Source organism: Eubalaena glacialis, chromosome 2, assembly GCF_028564815.1.
Source record: "Eubalaena glacialis isolate mEubGla1 chromosome 2, mEubGla1.1.hap2.+ XY, whole genome shotgun sequence".
Classification (NCBI taxonomy): domain Eukaryota; kingdom Metazoa; phylum Chordata; class Mammalia; order Artiodactyla; family Balaenidae; genus Eubalaena; species Eubalaena glacialis.
The window spans coordinates 18711668-18725939 of NC_083717.1; the positions used below are offsets into that span (position 1 = coordinate 18711668).

At 48.3% G+C, this 14272-nt stretch overlaps 1 pseudogene; it reads left to right on the forward strand.

Annotated features, from left to right (window-relative positions):
• The first annotated feature begins 1297 nt into the window (after window positions 1–1297).
• LOC133084571 (ester hydrolase C11orf54 homolog) lies at window positions 1298–2497 on the forward strand (annotated as a pseudogene).
• Window positions 2498–14272: the final 11775 nt, after the last annotated feature.

The following is a 14272-nucleotide window of genomic DNA, read 5'->3' on the forward strand; positions in this document are numbered from 1 at the left end:
GGCTGGCAGGGGAGTGAGCTCTGGAAGAAATGGACCCAGATTTCAGTCTGGGCCTTGCTGCTCATGAGCTCATTGCTAACCTGGCCAGCTGCTCACGCTGCTGCCCCGGAACTTCCAGCCTTGCTCGGCCCAGTGGGAAAGCCGGCCTGAAGCTGCCTGCCCTTCCTTCTCTTTGACCATGACCCCAGGCCCCGCAGAGCCCTGCTTGCCTGGCCCAAGCAATGCCACTGTCGCCCAGGCCTGGGCCACCAGCCTTTTTCCAAACAGCACCTCCACCAGCCGCTGACAGACTGAAACTTCACAGAGGAGCTACATAGCGATCGCTTCGTGCCAGAGGAAGGGCCCGTCTCCGTTCCTACCTCTAGTGCAATGTGGAGGCTAGAACAGTCATCTTTTGTATTAATTCACACGTTTAGTCACTGACCCAGGAATCAGAAAGTGCTCTCAAAGCCGCAAAGCGTTACCCAAATACAAAGTGGTATTTTGATTGCTGTGGCTGGTCTGTTGGAATCAGACTGTTGTTGGATTTCACAATCTCTTTCCCTCTGAAAGTGTGTGCTTGTAACGAGTACAAGGTGTGAGCTTAGTTTAAAGTGCAGGGACCTAAAATCATTTTATTTTTGGAATTTCACGATCGCCCTTGGAATAAAGACACCTGGGGGTGTCCTAAAACCGGGGCTGGGAATCATTGACTTAACCACTTGGCAAGTCGCATAAACAGGGTGGACTTGAAAATCTAGTTTGGATTTTTTTCACAGCTCTCTATCTGTAAGCTGGCCACCGTTGTCACTCTTGTGTTGTTTTTTGCTTTGGGGTCTGGGAAGCAGGGGTGGGTAGGAGTAAAGGGGGAGAGAACGCAGGGGGTTCAATACACATAATTCTCCCCTTTAGTCAGGGTCTCTGGGCAGCTTGACGAGGAGGACCCTGCTGACTCCTTTCCCTCTGAGCATCCAGAGGTGCCCATGGGCGCAATGAGACTATTTTTTTCAACACTCAGAACTGTGAGTGCCCAACTCCCCAGGGCAAAGCCTGACCCCACGGCCCGGCCACGGTGAGTAATCAACCCAGCAGCGTGTGCAGGAGGCACATGTCCGCTCACACTCGGGTCTCCTATTAGTGTGCTTCTTCCCAGCTCTTTCTCTCTTGAAAAAAGAAACCACCCATCTTTTTTTAGATTTCACATGTGGGTCCCCTGGGCGCTCCCTGGTCAGGCCTCATCCCTGCGCGTTTCTCCTCTTCTCAGCCCCGTCCCGCTCCCAGGGCAGTGTGTGAGGGGCTCCCCGGCCGCATTCCCTAGATGGTGGACGGTGGCGGGCAGTACCTGGGAGCTGGCGGCTCTCTGCCGTGTGTGTCAGTTAATCCAGGCCTGCGACAGGCCCCAGAGGTCTGCATCCGCGTCCCTGGCCTCACGCGGGACCCGCTCTGCACTGGGTCCCCGCAGGCGGGCAGAGGCCCGCTCCCCGCCTCTCCCAGCAGCCTTTTTTCTTCCTTCAGAAAGCGGTTTCGGGGACGTTGGAGCGTGGGGTGGGGCCTCTGCTTAGGACCTGCGCAGAAGGGGAGAGGCAGCACGTGGAAAGGAGGGCAGCTGGAGCGCGGAGTTCCGGAGTTTGGAGTTCAGCAGAAGGGGCTAACGGATAACTTTGCTGATGTCCAGGTGTCTGTAGTTGATTGCCCTAATTTGACTAAGGAGCCGTTTACCTTTCCCGTAAAAGGTATCTGTGGGAAAACTAGAATTGCAGAAGTAGGAGGTGTGCCTTACTTATTGCCTCTTATAAATAAAAAAAAAGTTTATGATCTAAATAAAATCGCAGAAGAAATCCAGCTTCCTGGAGCTTTTGTTCTTGGAGCAGGAGCAGGCCCATTTCAGACTCTTGGATTCAATTCTGAGTTTATGCCAGTTGTTCAAACAGAAAGTGAACACAAACCTCCTGTGAATGGAAGTTACTTTGCTCGTGTTAACTCGGCAGAGGGAGGGTGCCTACTAGAGAAATACAGTGAGAAATATCATGATTTGGGGTGTGCATTACTGGCTAATCTTTTTGCCAGTGAAGCCCAACCTGGAAAGGTCATTGAGGTGAAAGCCAAAAGAAGAACTGGAAAACTTAAGTTTGTGACTTGTATGAGACAGACTCTTGAAAAACATTATGGAAATAAGCCTGTAGGAATGGGAGGTACTTGCGTGATTCAGAAAAGTGAAGATTCACATTATGCCGGCAGAATTTTCTTCCTGCCCATTGAACTCTGATGAAGACTTGAATAAATGTTTACGTTTTTATGAGATGAAGCATCCTTTGGTTTGCCAGTTTTTATCTCCAGAGACCCAGGGTTTGATTTGTGATTTGGAGCACACTCATTGTTTCAGTCATCATGAAGAAGGTGGACACTACCATTATGACACCACCCCAGTTATAGTGGAGTTCTTGGATACTTCTTACCTGCAGAGTTTCTCTATTGCATTGATCAACCAACAGAGATCCATTCATTTGGGCGAGATTAAATCAACTGATACTCGTTTGACTGATTAACTCATTAATTGATGCTAATATAAAGCCTAATAGAAGTGATCTCACTACTTAAGGCCCATTTTTTTCGGCCTTTGAAATGAAAGGTATGTCGACACTGTGCTCTGTATTCACAGATCTATCTGAGAGGGATTATTGGGAACAAAGACACATGATGGAGATGTTCTTCAATCTTTTTATTATAAAAATCAGTCTTATGTTTATAATTAAATATAAACAGGATTAAGAATCAAGTGATTACTCCTACTAGCTAATAGTAATAATTTACATTTGTATAATAGTATTCAGTTTTTCAAATTAGTCTTACAACCTCTAAGTGGATGTTTCTAGGTATTAGAAAAATCAGTGTTGGAAATGTTGATAGTTGTTAAATCTTTCTACTGAGTTTTTGAAATCCATTTTAGAAGTCAAAGTACACTTTTTTCATGGAATAAGGTGGTCAGAGGGAGCAACTTTACTCCTTTTGGTGATGTTGAACCATACTCAGAAGTTTGCAATTTGCCTTTAACAAATATTAGCAACCAGACGGTTAGCCATGATTCCTCCTTTGTTTGGACTGTCAATTGGAAGCAGTTTCTGCCTTGTTGGTTATTTGCAAGAAGAGAATTGAAAAGAAACAGCATCAAAATACAACCTCGAAGTGAGTATACTCTAATTTATAAATGAGGCTATTGCTAAATATGACTACTGTCCTTCATGATATATAAAATTATACCTTTACCGATTGTAATGGTTGAAATTTTCTTCAGTGTTTTTCTATAATTATCATTAGCCAAAAACAACTCTCTAATGTTGTAATACCAACACTGTTCAGATTTCGGAGCTTTTTAGTACTAAGCATATAATAAATTGTCAAGAAATATTTTTTGTCTTTGGATGTTAACTATAACATGTCCTGTGAGTATAAATTCCTAAATATTATTTTTAAATAAACACTAGTTTGTACCAAAAGAAATGAATAAAAATTTTACACTCATAAAAAAAAAAAGTGGTTTTTGTCATTTGCAACAATGTTTTTACCACAAAAGCAGTTTTCACCAATGTTCCATCTCTTTCCAGAAGCGCATTTCAATAGATACAACACAATGTACATCAGTGACAAACTTGCCAATCAGTCAACTTGTGAATAAAGAGTAACTGTGTGAGGTGATGGCTGTTAGCGAAACTTACCACCATGTCATTCCTCAAGACATATATATACATATAGCAAATCATTATGCTATACACCTCAAACTAAGACAATGTTATATGTCAACTATATCTCAGTAAAACTTGGGGGAAAATACCGTGACTAAATGTGAAGCTCTTTGGAAAGTCCTCCCCTGCCCTGCAGATTTCATCAATGCGTTCCTGCAGCTCCCCTCGGTGTTCCACGATCTAAGCTCCAGCTGGCGAGGAAGCCAGACGTGGGAAGAGACCTCGGGTTGCCGGTGACTAGTCACCTCCCGGGACCTGTGTTCATGGCATCACAGACCTCTGGGCAAGCTGTCTCTTGGGGCTTTCTGTGGCGAGGGGCCTTCCTCCCCACCCCACTCTGCTCCTCGGCACCGTGAGGCTCACTCACCACAGAGGTCCCCACGCCATCGGGTCCGGCCCAGGCTTTGGGAACAGGCTGGTTGTATTTTTAACTCCAACTGCTATAAATACGCCCCTTGGAGTGTCCACTTCCTCCCTCCTCCATGGGCACCTGTCCCTGGCCAGGCTCAGTCAGCCATCTGACCTGACACAGTGCGATTTCAGATGACTGCTTTAGGATAATCAAGTTTCACATGTCGATCATAAGGGGCCTGGGGAAGAGGGGAGGTCAGGAGCTCGGAACAAAACCGGGGGAGAGGCACTGGCTTTGCAAATGCCTTTCTTTCCTGGGTAAGGACCAGGCTCATGGCCTCCCCTGTACTTGACTACAGCCAGCAAGAGGGCTACACCGCATCCCTTAAGATGAAGTGAGCTAAAAACCAACCTTCAAATAACTTTCCACCTACCACGTGAAAATGCCAACTCATCCTATTAAAAGTACTTGACAAGCCTAGAAGCTGGCTCTACTTCCAGCTCACAAAGCCCTTTTCTTTTTTAGTTTTTTTTATTTTCATCAAAGTAATATGTATGCTTGGCTTCAAAAAATAAAATTCGTTTGAACAGTTCCATGTCATAAAAACCCGCCTTCCCAGCAGTGTTTTAGCCTTGCTGGTTCTCAGCACCACTCCGGACCGTGGGAGGTGGGTTCTGCCCATCGCCTGACCTCCCACACCTTTGACCTGGAGCCTCGCCTCCTTGGGGCGAGGAGGCTGCCGCTCTCAGCAGGGCAGTGGGCGTCCAGGCAGTGGCCGTTTCTGCAGCCCAGTGTGGAACCACTGTAGAAACCCAGCCTCTTCACATCTCCCTGTGATTCCTGGAGCTCCAGCTAGTCCTTAAACTCCTGTCTTCTTAAGAAAAAAGCTAGAGTGGATTCTGTCGTCTCAACTAAGAACCCTGACAATAAAGGATTATGGGTTTCTAATGAAAAACAGCAGCCCCACCCTAAGCCCCACTCCCAGTGGCAACGCTGGAACCATTTTAGTCGATGATTCTGGTACATATTAACTTTAGAGCCAATGTTTTCACAGGATTTTTGTGAACTTAACGCAACTACCTACTTCTATTTTTTCCTCTTTCATTCTCCAAATATATTTATATGTTAATGATCCACTTTATATTAACTATGTAAATACTGACTGTTGAGTTAAGCTGTGTACTTCTCATGTGACTTTTATGTCTTAACTGTTTTCCAGTTGTTTAGTTTTCTGAGCAAAAAAAGATCTGTTGTTCTCAGACCCAGGATGAGAATTTTACGCACTTTGCCCAAGATGCCCCAGACAACAGATGATAAAGGTGCAATGCGAACGTAGTTTGTTCTGAAGGGGCTTGCCATCCTTCGGGTATGCAAATTTACAAAATACACCCCCAAAATTCGTAAGGTCAGCAGTGATACACAGGAGACAAAATCCAGAACTGAATTCTGTTCCAACAAGATGATGGCAGCCAAGCCAACACCACAGACTCTCAACATCTATTGATTTACAACTATTCTCAAAAGATTATAGGACTTCCCTGGTGGCGCAGTGGTTAAGAATCCACCTGCCAATGCAGGGGACACGGGTTCGAGCCCTGGTCCGGGAAGATCCCACATGTCACGGAGCAACTAAGCCCACACGCCACAACTACTGAGCCTGTGCTCTAGAGCCTGGGAGCCACAACTACTGGGCCTGCGTGCCGCAACTACCGAAGCCCACGTGCCTAGAGCCCGTGCTCCGCAACAAGAGAAGCCACCGCAATGAGAAGCCCGCACACCGCAACAAAGAGTAACCCCAGCTCGCCGCAACTAGAGAAAGCCCGCGCGCAGCAACGAAGACCCAATGCGGCCAAAAAAGAAAAAAAAAGATTATAAAAGTCAATGACATGGAATAATGCAGTTTTGCTGAGCCTCCATTTCTTTCATTTTCTCTTAGGCTTCAAATATTTATTTGTATGGATGGATCGATTTTAAAATTTTCTTGCTCCTTAAGAATTACCAAGGTAATAAATTGGCCCTGGATCAAAGTTGAATAATCCACAAACAAATAAAGTTAAAGGTGTGTCTTCTTAACTCCCTCCCCACCCTGCTCCCCACCCCCTATAGGAGGGTGTTTCCTCCCAGACTCCCCTGAGTGGGGGGTGTGAGGCAGGTGGTCACCCGGCCAGAGGCTGTGAATAATCAGCTCTGCTGTGAGGGAGCCCGAGTGCAGTCTTGCTCTGCCCTATAGTAGCTGAGTGACCTTGGACAAGCTCCTTGGGCTTTGAGCTCTAGTCACCCCTCTCCAGCACACAGACAGCAATGTGTGCCTCATAGGCTCGTGTGGGTGCATCTCACCCAGTGTGGACCCAGAACCTTGGGCCTCCCAGGGACCCCACCGTGCTGACCTCCCAGCAGCTGAAACTCAGCGCTTTCTTATTGTTCCAACTCATCAGGGATAGAACCTTTAGCTTGTGTATATATAGTACTTAAATCGTTTTTAAAAGATTAGTAGCTTTGTCGAAAATAGCCCTTAAAAAAGCCAAATGCTATGTGTCAGTGGTGGAAGTCTTTTAAAAAATTAAGAAACTGATGGCCCTCAACCAAGAAATTCAAAAGTGGGGGTAAACTGAGGAGTGGAATTTTAGCTACGGTGTTGCCTTGGAACAAGGATGTGGACAAATGCCTCCTGCTGTGCTGTATAAACAAAAATGAATGAGGACGGCATTTGTAGAACTCTCCTCAGCAGAGGCTCTAAGGGGTGCAGAATCGTGCAGGTGAGAAATATTCCTGAAAATCAGAGCTCTGATTGCCTCGAGGTCAGGGGCGGTGCAGGGGCGAGGACTGTCCTGGAAACCACGAGAAACCAGATGGAAGTAGGCATGGCTGGGAGTCACAGAAAACACCTCCTTAGCCAAAACGTGTACAGATGATTAAAAAAACTCCAAAATATCCCATGAAAAACCTTTCTGTTGCCCGAGGAAAGTGCCAGAGAAGGAGGGCACCTTGAGAGGCTGGACCGAGGGTGGTGCAGAGGCCAAGGAGTGAGGGCGCTGCTCTGAGCGTCAGCATCGCTGCCGGGGCGGCACTGGCAGGGTCTGAGGTCCACTCCGCCCGTGGAGCACCCCCAGGTGCTGAGGGGCTCGGGTCCCCTCATCCCGCCCCAGACAGAGGTGTCCCCTCTCACCTCCGACCTCGAGGGCCCCATCCCGTGTCCCGCACCTTTCTCTGTGTTTACTCTCAGAAAAGGGTACGACGAATTCATTTACACTCGTGTGTGTGAGAAGACAGTCACCTGCACTCTAGCAAAGCTGGCACACGGGTCACTGTTACCTACCCAAATCCAGATTTTTGGTGTCAACTTTTCCATTTTTATTTATTAGCAACCAATCAGTTTTTGTTAAAATAGATGTCATGGGCAGCATCTGGTGACAGGACACAGGGAGAGGACCAAGTGAAGGGGGAGGGTTGGAGTGATGGGTCTGCAGGCCAAGGAACACCGAGGATGGCCAGCAACCACCAGAAGCTGGGGAGGCCTCCCAGCTGGTGTCAGAGGAAGCCCGGCCCTTCTGGCACCCGGAGTTGGACTTCCAGCCTCCAGAACCGAGAGACAATACACGGTGTGGTACCTCATTCAGCAGCCCCAGCAGCCAGCACAGATGTGGTATTTCATGGCCTCTGGCTAACACGATATGGAATGTCCTGTTAGGCCTCACTAAGCCACAAGCAGCATCTTGCACGCCATGTGCTGACCAGCAGGGCTTGATGGCCCCTTTCACACGGCCTCTCGTCGGAAGGAAGGTCAGGGTCGTGCCAGAAAGCAGTCCAAGTCACAACTGTGCAGAAAGTCACAATTGGGTATAGGTCTCTGGGAGCTAGCAGGGCATCTGGCATCATGAAGTGACTCAGAAGTGAGATTGAGTCCTATTTTCTCAGGTGACACAGTTCCCTCCGAGGACTCCGGCCCAGACTCTACTGGGGATTCACCTACTGGACCAGAATGAAACAGCAGGAAAGGCACCCCAGTCACCACCTGCCCCACAGCAGATGGTGTTGGGTGGAATTCAGCACGGATACACGTCTACCCCCGCCTCTGGAATCCAATCACATCTTCAGATACAGGGTCTCAGTGGAACTCGGGCCTCTGGACTGATAGCATTTCTACTAGATTCCTCTCTGAGCTCGATCCTCACACCAAGGCAATGGGTGGATCTGTCTGAAGAGGACAGAACAAATCTGGGGAGAGCCTGAGTCATGGGAACCAGGAGAGCGGATCCCATCCTGGACGTGGATCCCAGGCAGGGGAGGAGAAGTGCTCAGGAGGGCGTGGGGACCAAGCAAGCACACTGGGCCCGGCCCATTTGGGTTCTGAGCCTGTGGCCTAGGGTGGAGGGCTGCTTTATTTATTTATTTATTTTCACATCTTTATTGGAGTATAATTGCTTTACAATGGTGTGTTAGTTTCTGCTGTACAACAAAGTGAATCAGCTATATGTACACATATATCCCCATATCCCCTCCCTCTTGAGCCTCCCTCCCACCTGGAGGGCTGCTTTTAAGAATAGGACCAAAAAAAAGGTCATGAAGAACCTAGGGGTAAGATGGGAATGAAGACACAGACCTACTAGAGAATGGACTTGAGGACACGGGGAGGGGGAAGGGTAAGCTGTGACAAAGTGAGAGAGTGGCATGGACATCTATACACTACCAAACGTAAAATAGCTAGCTAGTGGGAAGCAGCCACATAGCACAGGGAGATCAGCTTGGTGCTTTGTGACCACCTAGAGGGGTGGGATAGGGAGGGTGGGAGGGAGACGCAAGAGGGAGGGGATATGGGGATATACGTATGCATATAGCTGATTCACTTTGTTATACAGCAGAAACTAACACACCACTGTAAAGCAATTATACTCCAATAAAGATGCTTTAAAAAAGAAAAAAAAAAAAAAAAAAAAAGAATAGGACTAGCCTGTGAGCAAGAGCAGTGGCCTCTTGTCCCCCTGTGGAGCTAAGGTGGATTTGTCTGTGTCCTTCACAGGCAAGGTTGTCAGATAGAATACAGGACACCCAGTTACATCTGAATTTCAGATCAACAATGAGTAATTTTTAGTATAAGTATGCAAATATTACACGAGACATCCTTAGACTACAACAACGAAAAATCTTTAATGTAAGCGTGTCCCAAACATTGCACAGGACATACTAAAAAAAGATTCATTGTTTATCTGGAATTTTGATTTAACCCGTGCCCTGTATTTTTATTTGCCAAATCTGGCAGCCCTATCCCAGGCAACAAAGACAGCAACTCCTTCAGCATCACACTTCTCATCAACACTCAATAAATATCCACATACAGGAGAAAAAAATCCACAGGGCTGCAGAGAAAAGCAGGGATATCTGAACAGGCAGAAACATCATAGCAAACTAAGCTCCTCTTCCTGCCTCAAACAGCTTGAAGGTCGTGGTGATGACAGCCCTTTAGAAACTCAACCCAAACAGTCCTTTTTTCCAGACCAAATCCTAGTGAGTTGCAGGAGATCTCGATTTCTTTTATGACTCTACCCAAAGACACCATCTTGAATGTAGCTTGCCATGCCAGGAACGTGGTTTGGGACGGGGCCCAGCTCAGTTTTTCCCAGAGCTATTATAAGGAAGTAGTCATGAAACAAAACGCATCTGTGTGGTTGAAACTGCAGTGCTGACCCAAAATATTTCTGATGTGTGGAACTAGCTGGCAAGCTGAGAACCTGAGAAAACACAAAGAGCTGTCTGGCTGTCTGAGATGCCCAGAGCCTCCAAGGGTGGCTTTTGCTCCATGCTATTAGCTGTTTTCCAACAGGCAGGAAGCCAAGGCAGGCAACTCCGGGGGAGATATGTTGGCAGACACAGTTCGGCCTTGACAGCTTCATCTGGAGGACAAGCAGGGGTGAGAGGGAGGGAGCACTAGGGGATCGGAGGGCAGAGGCCCCAGCCTGCCTCTGGGTGGCACCCCAGAGCCGGCCGTGCAACCCACTCCCTGCAGCCACCCTGTGAAGTGGCATCTGTTTTCTCCACTTCACAGATGGGGAAAGTGAGGTTCCCTCGGTTACCTGAGGGTTAAAAGTCAAACTCAGTTCTTTGTAATCACACTATTTTTTGCACGTGGTTCAAAATCCAAAAGGTACTTAGGGATATGGAGAAAAGTTTGTCTCCCCAGGCCCTGGCCTCCTAGCTCCCCTCCAAGGAGGTGATTGACATTGTCCATTTATTATATGTCCTTCGAGAGAGATTTTATAAATATATGTTTTTTTCTGCTTTTCTTGTTTTAGACAGTTGCCTGAAACCAAGCTCTTTCAGTCTTTCTAACTAAAAAAAAAAAAAAAGGAAAAAAAGAGTATTTCCCCATTACAAAATACGGTCAATTTAAGAAATTAGAGAAAATGGAAAGAATACACTATCATCTCCTGCCGTACTCCTCAGAGGCCACCACTGTTAACCATTGGGCCTTTCACTCCAGAATTTTCACAGAGGTGTTATTTGTAAACAACTTTATGTGTCCTCTTTCTACTGCACTATAGTTACCTCTTTGGACAGAAAGACAAGGAGAAGAAGAAGAGAAGAAGAAACAGGAGCAAATAATTTGTCCAGAGGGGCTTGTGGGCAGGAGAGGTCAATCAGACTAGGGAGGAAGTGAACACTTACTCATCCTTCTGAGAACACTTTTTTTTTTTTTTTTGAGCCCCAAGCACCTGGTCTGTGAGAACACAGATCCGATCAAAAATCAGAGACCAGGGGAAAATAATGGATCAACAAGCCATTTCAATGCTGTGCGATAAGTGTTAAAACAACAGGAAGCTGGGGAGCTGAAGCCAGAGGAGGTGGGAGACAGAGCCGGGTCCCCAGGAGAGGGGCACCGGAGCTGAACCTTGACCCAGAGACCCATGGGGTCAAGCCAGGTGATGAGTGGAGGGGGCATTCCCATGGAGAAAGGGACTGCAGAATTAGAGATCAGTTAGTAAGGCAGCAGGAATGGCAAAAGGCAGGAAGGGACAGGTGGGTCATATGAAAGGAATGTTGGCTTTATCCCAAGGATAACGTAAAGCTCTCACAAGTCACAAAGCAGGAAATGGGCACAGTTGGATTTGCACTTTGACAATGACCAAGTTGGCTGCTGGGGGAGGAATACATTAGGAGTAGACACGGTGGAGGGGAGTGTGGAGACCGGAAGACTAGTTAGGGCAGTGCTGCGTCAATCCAGGTGAGAGAAGATGGTGGCGTGAACAGAGGCTGTGGTGACCCTACGGATGGAGAGAGAAGGATGAATTCTTAAAGAGGTTACGGATGTAGATATGCTGACTGATTGGGGAAAAGAATGGCTTCCAGACTGAGTCTTGGGCATTTCTCAATTCAAAATTCTTCTCTGGTTTCCCCTCTTCTACAAAAGTTTAAGCTTCTAAGCTTGACCTGAAGACCATCAATGACATCATTTCAACCTTCCTTTGATAATCTCTCTCTGTCTCTGTGTCTCTGTGTCTCTCTTTCTCTCTCAACTTGTACTTGAGCCATAGTGGAATGCTGGTGATTCCCCAAGCACACCCTCCCTTTGCCCAATGTCCTCCTCCACCCATCTGGACTTCCTGAAGCCTTCAAGCCCAGCTCAATGCCACCTCTTCCAAGAAGCCTTCCCAGACCTACCCTCCTCTTTTTCCCTGTACTCATTTGGAACTAACCTCCTCTCGGCTCCAGTAGCACTTTGCTTCTCCATCTGCTGAAACACCACAACCTACATTTTGATTTTTGTGGAAGTGTCTTATTTTCACTACAAAGTTAAAGGTTCCTTGAAGGCAGAGACTGCAGCTCTCTTGGAAGCTCAAGGAATGTTTGTTGAGTTGAAATGGGCATTCACTGGGGAAACCAAGTTCAGAGCCAAAAAGGTTTGTGAAATAAAGGAGAATCAGGCAGGCCTGGGGTTCAGTGGGGTAAATAGGGTCAAACCTGTGAGAAGACCCTGAGTGCAGGAAGGATCGGCAAAACCATAGTTACTGTTAAGGTCGTGACCTCTGGCCTGGGACAGAGGCTGATGCCCTGAGTTTAGGCTTCCTCCTTCTGTCAAGGAGCAAAGATTCATAGATGCTGGTAGACCCTGAATAGAGCAGGACCAGGGACGAGGCCTTGGGAGATGTTTGGAGTCAGACCCCAACCCCATGAACCGAGATGACAATCCAGACATTTTCATGAATGCTCTGCAGCCATTAGATACCCTCCCATCCCCTCCTGGAATAAGAAACATGCTTCCTTGTCTTACTCTCCTTACCGTCAACTTTCACTACTTGTAGGAGCCTGCAGTGACCACAGGCCAGCCTGGCACTGCCAGAAAGCTCCCATAACTCAGCCTCAAGGCAACTCTTTCTAGCGGAGCATTTCTCTTTCAACATCGGGTTGGAGGCAGTGAGGAAGCGAGCTGCTGATATCCCCAGCCTGAGCAGAGGCCAGCGTTCTGGGCACCGCCTCCTGTGCAGGTTCCCAGAGACCAAGATGTGTCCTTGTCCCCTCCAGATGGCACCTTCTGCCTGGAGAAGTGAAGGACCAAACAGGAGAAGAGAGAAGGTCCGCAAGGTCTTCTCTAAAGCACAGGAGAGAAAGCAGTTTTGGGCGCCCCACTGGTAAGAGTGAACGCCTTCCAGATAAGAAGTCTGAACGGGCTCCAGGCGCTCACCTGCAGGCCTGGGGAACTGCAGGGCAGTGGGAGAAGCTTGGAAGCTGCCAGGATGGCACTTGGCCACCTCCGTGGCCTCCTGGCCGGAGCCCCGGCTCTGTGTGAGGGGCACTGGGCCGTGAGAAGAAAAGAGGGGAGTGATTAGTAGAAACATTGAGAGGAAGCAGCAAAGGGCAGGAAGGGATGCTTCAATGCAGTTGAAGGCTGCTCGGCAGTGGAGGGGGATCCAGACATGGAAAGAAGGACCAGCTCTGTGGTTGCTCATGGCTGCTCCCTCAGGCAGGTCGGAGGCCAGGCTGAGGGGCGACAGGGACAAAGCCCTCAAGGAGTTCCCCGTCAGCTGTGTGCAAACAGAGAAACCCCCAGACTTACAGAACACAGATGGCTCCCGCACCGCGGAAAAGGGGCATCGGAGGATTTCCAACAAAGAGTTTTCGGCTTTCAGCTTTCAGCTCGGATTGAAGAGATCAGCGGAGATGACTTTGAAGACGGAGCAGGATTTTGATCTGTAGCGGCTGAGAGGACACTGTGAGGAGATGAGAAGGAAGGAGACGGTAAGGAGGTGACAGCAACAGTCGGTAAAGAGATGACAGCTGAGAGGCCATGAGAGGAGAGACAGGTGACAGAGACCTTGGGAAGATTCCAGCCTCTTCTGAACTCAAGAGACAGGTGTGGCCTGAGGTGGAACTAGAAAAGGTGATAGAAATGGACCTGACGGTCAGAGGAGAAGGATTCTGGAGTGTCCAGTGCCCTGCAGGAATGTCCTACATTATATGTCCTGTGGTGGCCACTCAGGGGTTAGGAAAGGTACTGCAGACACCCGGACTCCCATCTTCCCCAAGGTTCCAAGGTGAGGGACCCTCCCTCCAGCCCGCCTGCCCCGGAGGCCCCCCTTGTTCCAGCTCCTCTCGAACTTGGCCACGGGACAGGGCAGAGACTGCCATGCACCCCAACTCCCAGCCCCCAACCCTGCCCCTCAGCTCCCCCGGGCCTGTTGACGCCAGCCAGCAGGGAGGGGGGGTCCTACCCAGTTCCCTAACTTACACTGAGGCTCAGAGAGGCTCAGTCACCTGCTCAAGGCCTCAGAGCCTCAGGAAGTAGAAGCCAGGTTCAGACTCGGGATAGAGGCTGATGCTGGTCTCGGCACGTGTCCCGCGGAGGCAGCGGGCAAGGGGAAGGCGGGGACCTGACTCACCTTTTGTAAACCTCAGCTCACTCTCCTGTAAAAACCACCTCAGGGGGTTGATTTGAGAATTAAATTATTTTTAAAATAGAGGATAGGGGACTTCCCTGGCAGTCCAGTGGTTAAGATTCCGTGCTTCCACTGCAGGGAACATGGGTTCGATCCCTGGTCGGGGCACTGAGATCCCGCATGCCTGCATGGCACGGCCATAAATAAATATTTAAAAAATAAAAGTTTTTTAAAAATACAGGGGGCAGTGGGAGGAATTGGGAGATTGGGATTGACATATATGCCCTATTGATACTATGTATAAAATAGACAACTAATGAGAACCTACTGTAGAG